Source organism: Triticum aestivum, chromosome 3B, assembly GCF_018294505.1.
Source record: "Triticum aestivum cultivar Chinese Spring chromosome 3B, IWGSC CS RefSeq v2.1, whole genome shotgun sequence".
NCBI lineage: Eukaryota > Viridiplantae > Streptophyta > Magnoliopsida > Poales > Poaceae > Triticum > Triticum aestivum.
Genome location: NC_057801.1, coordinates 59,858,708 through 59,864,692, shown reverse-complemented (window position 1 = coordinate 59,864,692; position 5,985 = coordinate 59,858,708). Strand labels below are relative to the sequence as shown.

The 5,985-nt window shown below is 46.0% G+C and overlaps 1 pseudogene; it reads right to left on the bottom strand.

Moving 5' to 3' along the window:
- Window positions 1-2,825: 2,825 nt before the first annotated feature.
- On the bottom strand, window positions 2,826-5,083 carry LOC123067295 (peptidyl-prolyl cis-trans isomerase CYP59-like; annotated as a pseudogene).
- Window positions 5,084-5,985: the final 902 nt, after the last annotated feature.

Genomic DNA, 5,985 nt, shown 5'->3' with positions numbered 1-5,985 from the left:
ATTGTGACCGGTCTGCTGCATCTGTGATTGATTGGAACTTCGGCTTCGTGAAAAGAAAGAAAGTCTCGCTGTTGGCCTTGGTCCTATTTTGGGTTTGCACATGAATGGCTGGGGCTTGTCAAAAACTGGTCCTGAATTGAATTCATTGTAAGACTCTGCAGTTCAAGATAAAAGCCTTGTGAAATTCAGAACATCTCTATCTTGTTAAGGGGTTTGAAAATTTATCACTTTAATGTATTCTTTGTTTTTATTTGGTTATGGTCATTTTGGCATTTTATAGCACTTGCTTTTTCTATGCTCGATGAAGCACAACCATATGAAAACACAAGTAACAAATTCGTCCCTGTTTCTGGTTAAGGGATTTGAGATTTTAGCACTTCAACTTGCTCTCTGTTTTAAATTTAGTCATGGCCATTTTATAACGTGGCCTTTTTTAAGCATGATGAAAGCACAACCATATGAAACCACAAGTACCACAAGTAACGAACTCTTCCCTGTTGTATTGTATCAGATGGGAGACTTGGGACTTGGACGCCGGGCGGTCGCGGCCGGAGGAGGCGGTGCAATAATCCATGTGGTGAAGGAGGAGGTTCTTGTTCAAATTGGACTTGGATCCGCCGCCACTTGATCTTGATCCAGTAGGCATGGAACAGGTTTGTCGAAGCATCTGTGGAGCTGTTTGTTGTGGTGTCACACCAACACAATCCAAGCAACCCACAGGTTATGATTCCCGCATGCAGGTGGTGGAGCAAAGCAAAACAAGAGCTGGAGCACCCGTGGCCATCAAATCTAGTCTCGTCTTTGTAATCAAGACAAGATATTCCTGCATTTTCTCTTCATTCCAATCGTGGTCGTCGCTAATCCAATCCGTACGCTGGCTACTACCAAGGGAAAGGATTCCCTTGTTGCCCGTCGATCCTCTTTTTGCTTTACGATTCCTCAGAGCGACGAAAACCGCCGGGCGTCTCCTACTTCTCCGTCCGCTGCCCCGGCTACCAAAAGTTCACTTCCTCGCTCATCTGCGCCAGGACGCCTTCGTCCTCTTCAGCGTCGCACCATGGGGGTCCACCCAGCACTACTTCGTCTACACAGCCCGCGGCCGCGGCCCCGGCCCCGGCCCCACCGTTACTCAGCCATCGCTGCGACTGCTCCCGCATCCCAGTCCTGCCTTCAACGGCTGGCACACGATTTTCGGCCTCCTGCCCCGCGGTGGCGAGCACTACGCCGTGGCCTTCGTCGACCGCAAGGTCCACAACTGGACCCTCGATGGCGATTTCTGGCGCTTTGACACCTACCTCTTCTCATCCGAAACGGGGGCATGGAGGAGCAACCACGCGTCCTTGGTGCACCTATCGGTCTCTGACAAGCGATTGTGCGACCAACACACCTTCTCCAAGCAGATCACGGTCGGAGAAGGCTCGATGGGCTGGGTTGACTCCGACCATGGCATTCTCCTTCTCCACAACCTGTTCGACGATGGACGTCCTATCATCGATTTAATCCCATTGCCCCGTTGCGCCTCGCGGTATTTCTTCAACGTCGCCTGCTGCGACGACGGTCTCATCAAGCTCATCGAGATCAAACACGATGGCCCTGGTGGGCCTGATCTCTCGACCAGCGGGGAAGGCTGGAGAGCCACCGTGTGGAACAGAAGGGTCTCTTGGGACGGCTGGCAGAAGCGATGCACCGTCCATGTCGACGACATCTCGGTTGATCAGAGTTACTCTACTTTGCTGCCTGAGCTGCGGGATGACGAGACGCAAGAGCTGAAGCTGAAGAAACTGATTTTCCATGGCCCAATTAAGGCACCTGTCAAACATTTTTATTCATATTCTTGATGCAAGTTATTTTGGCAGTCTAAGGATTGTGCTGCTTTTTTTATGTCGCATGTCACTAGAAAGATTGAACCCTACCATATGCCATCTTTGTATGCATATTGTTTTGCCAATCGTACATTTTAAGAGAATTGGTCAAGAATATCATACATGTGTTCTGTGGTCCAAATGCGATAAGGTAGATTCAGCGACAATCATACTAGTATCATTTTACTTCTATCCTTTGTATATGCAAGCTAGCAGCTAGCTAGATGCTAAACCTTGACATTCTTCAAATTTGGTCCAATGGATGCTGCTATTCACCATACTACTAGTATTACCTTCGATGATTATACATGGTCATTGTGCCTCTTGTGTCAAAGATTTTATTCCTCCAAATTGGTATACACTTCTCCGCAACCTGTCTCTGAGATGAACATTAAAAAAAAGACCACAAGAAGCGCGGAACCCAAAAGCAATTGCAGTTCATATGAATGATGCAGCAGCAGTTGAGTGCAACAATTGTAGGCGAAGTGAGCACTCTACTAGAAGTAGTATTCAGAGATACAAACTTGATCACAAAAAATATTTATTCTACACTAGAGGTGGTAGAGACTTTACCTTTGTCAATGGATAATTTTGAGTACCTCCAGTCATTTACCAATTGATGTTGCACTTAGGAGGGACCCCACGTTAGGACAGCCGTACAAATGCAGAAGGTAAGAGAGACAAGGTTCTGTAATTTGCCACGGCTACTTTTTCTTCACGCGAATGGGGTGCTCGAAAGGACTATTTTTCTGTTCATATGAAGGAAATTAATATGAGATTTTCAAAATAGGGGAATCCAAATGAAACCCTTTTTTTGCCCAGTCTATCTGGAATGCTTTTGTATAATTATTAGGAATTAATTATAAATAGGTATTCCGTTTCATCTAGGAAAAGAACCTAAAAATATTCCTTGACTTGAATAAAATCTGGAGGATATGTTACACGGAATGGGGTTCTCACAAATCACAATGGGCAATCCCTGCAACCCTTACTGTCGAACGGGTAGCACTGCAGCAACATCGATTGACCGTGCAAAACGTGACTGTCAGTGTAATGAACAAGCGCATAAACCTCTACACACCTGACCGTAGGATAGTCACCTGTTGAGGCCTTGCAGCTTCGATGTGGTTGTACACTTGTACCTCAGTATCATCCGACTTGAATTTCTATTCCGAAAATGAACTATGATATCTGCATCTCTGACTTCTTTTTATATGCAGACACAAATGAGATTGTGATAACAATATCGCAAGTATTGGAACTCCAATCAAGAACAACTAGTAATGTGCTATTTCCCAACACCCTGAGCTCAGCAAAGAACCGCACGTGGATGTTGTTCTTGCTTTTACAGACCTTTAAAATTTCCTCTACTAACCTACTCCCAACCGCGCTCCGCCACCTGTGTGATTTCGCTTCCGACGCCAAAGTGAAGCTAACCTTCTGTGCTTATTTTTCAAAGCTATATACACGGCGTGAAAAGCCAGCTCTGCTTGGTAAATGAGACTAAACTTCTAGAGTTTTTGTTAATTATCTGGTGATTTTGTTTTTGCGCACAGTAGTAGTATGTACAGATTATTTAAGAACAAAAAATAAGTAGCTTGCCAAATGCCAAATATCTAACTGCTACTAAACGCCTAAACGAATCATGATTATCATAGTATTGTATGAAATGAACCTTTCGGTTCAGATAGTTTAGAAAATTCAGAGTTAGATGTATCATATCTAAGAGCTTGTTAGCAACAAATGCAATAAATAAATAGGAACCACGTATAGCTATACCAGTATCATATATATAGTGGGAAACATCATTTCAACTTGAAGTTATAAAATTTTAACACGATTATCATAGTATCATATCTATGAAGGAGAATGTATCACGAATGAAGAAACAAGCAGACTGAACACTTAAGCAGAACTCACTGGTATAGTAGGAAACTGGTCGTCTACTTCAGTGATTTTTTCAATTGAAATTTTGCTAGTTCTGGCATTTTGTGGGATATTTTGAATAAGATAGCTGAGAAATTTAAAAGCCTATCATCTTCTTTGCCTTGCTTGCTTCCTTCTCTCATCACGATGATTTCTTCCCCGCCTGCTCATGTCGCGGTCACCCCGAGGGGGAAGCTTCTACTTTCCGTATCTTATTTCGATCGGCACCTGGACGATCTTCCAGATCAGCATTAGTACCGTCATCGTCGAATACTAAATCATAACTTCTGCGGTTGTTCCCGCCTCTGTGAGTGTTTTGATCTTTCACAACAGAATTGGTGCCTTTGTTTTCCTCCTCAACACGTTGATCACAATCTCGGGCCAGGTGATCTGGGGCATCACACTTGAGGCGCCCATCTTTATTTGCTTTTTGTTTGCTTTGCCAGAACCGACCCCACAGTTTTGGAACACCTACTGTAAAATAAACCTGGATCCTCCTGTCATGAATCAGGCTATTCTCCATCTTACAATATGCACGCTCACAGGCCTCCTTTGCCTCAAATTCAATGAAAGCATAGCATAAGCTATCTCCAGTCTTGCTGTCACGAATTATTTCAGCCGATGTCACGGTTCCGAAACGAGAAAAGATTGTACGCAGATCCTCGTCTTGTGTAATTGGGTTAAGTTCAGAAACATACAAGACATTGTCTGCCTGTTCGACTCCTGGAATGTGTCCGCCGCAGTGATCGCAGCTAACGATGACGACATTATTAGAGAGTGCATCTTCAGAGCAGGTCATCTCCTCAAGCTGCTCATCGAAAGGGACCTCGGAGCGCTGTTCTGCAATCTCATCACGTGGCTTTCCCACAGGAGAATTCGTAGGGATGAGTTCTGCGAGCTGGGGAGGATCGTCGAAAGGATCGTCCAAGACATATGTATGTTTATTGTTTAATCCTTATGTCCATGAATGGCCTCCCTTTATCATCAACGGATGATTCATTTATCTTTGCGAGTGTGTCGAAACCTTCACCTTCAGCGACCATCCCAAACACAGTGTGTTTACCATCAAGACCGTCCACGCCGTCCCGCAAGGTGAAGTAGAACTGCGATGCACCTGCCATGGCGATGGTGCCTGCCTTTGAATGCCTCAATTCCGGACGGATCTCGTCGTTGAAAAACCGATCTTGGTCTCCATGAAGGATCTTGTGCACAGAATCACCTCCGGTGCCGGTTCCGGTTGGGTCCCCGGTCTGTGCCAGGAAATCCCTCTCCACCTTGTGGAAGAGGCAGCCCATTAGTCCCTCTCCACTTTGTGGAAGAGGCAGCCCATTGGGTCCACGCCTCGCTTTATAAATAAAGCAAACCATGCCAACCAACATAAAGCAAGTTCATACATACACACGCACACTAGTAGAAAAGGGGGCAAAGGTCCAGGTCGGGTCAGCCCATTAGTCACGGTTCAGTCCAGAATCGGAACCAATGGGGCATTGGACCCGGTTCGTGAGCCCCGGGGGCCGGCCGGGTCACGTGGGCCATTGGTCCCGGTTCGTCTGCACCTTTTGGTCCCGATTGGTGGGACGAATCGGGATCAATGGGCCTCGCTCCTGGCCCACCACCGTTGGTCCCGGTTGGTGGCTTGAACCGGGACCAAAGGCTGCCCTTTAGTCCCGGTTCATGCCACCAACTGGGACCAATGAGGTACCTATATATACCCCCTCTCGTAAGAGCAGAGCACATTGTTCTGTTTTTTCTGGCCGCCGGGGGGGAGAGGGCTTGGTGGTGCTCTAGCTCACCTCCTATGCACACAAGGCGTTCGATGGAATGCCCGAGCAACACTACTTAAGCTTTCTCCTCTCCAAGCTCGACCTCCAAGCTCCATTTTCCTCAATATTTGTCTAGGTTTAGCGGTCCGTCACGCCCCGTCCCCGTCTTCACCGCCGTCGATCACCCACGCCGATCTCATCGCCGGCACCACCGTGGTGAGCCTCTTGTTCTTATCTTCTTTCTGAAAGGAAAAATATTCTTACTTGTATGTTTAGATAGATACTTGTATTATTTTCTTACTTTTATTATTGCATCTTATATAGTGCGATGGTTTTGGTATCCGCCCCAGTCGGCCCTCGTCCTATCTATGATTCGGATGTGGTATATATTATCTTTTCATAACTATTGGTTCATTTATTGTTTATGACAATTA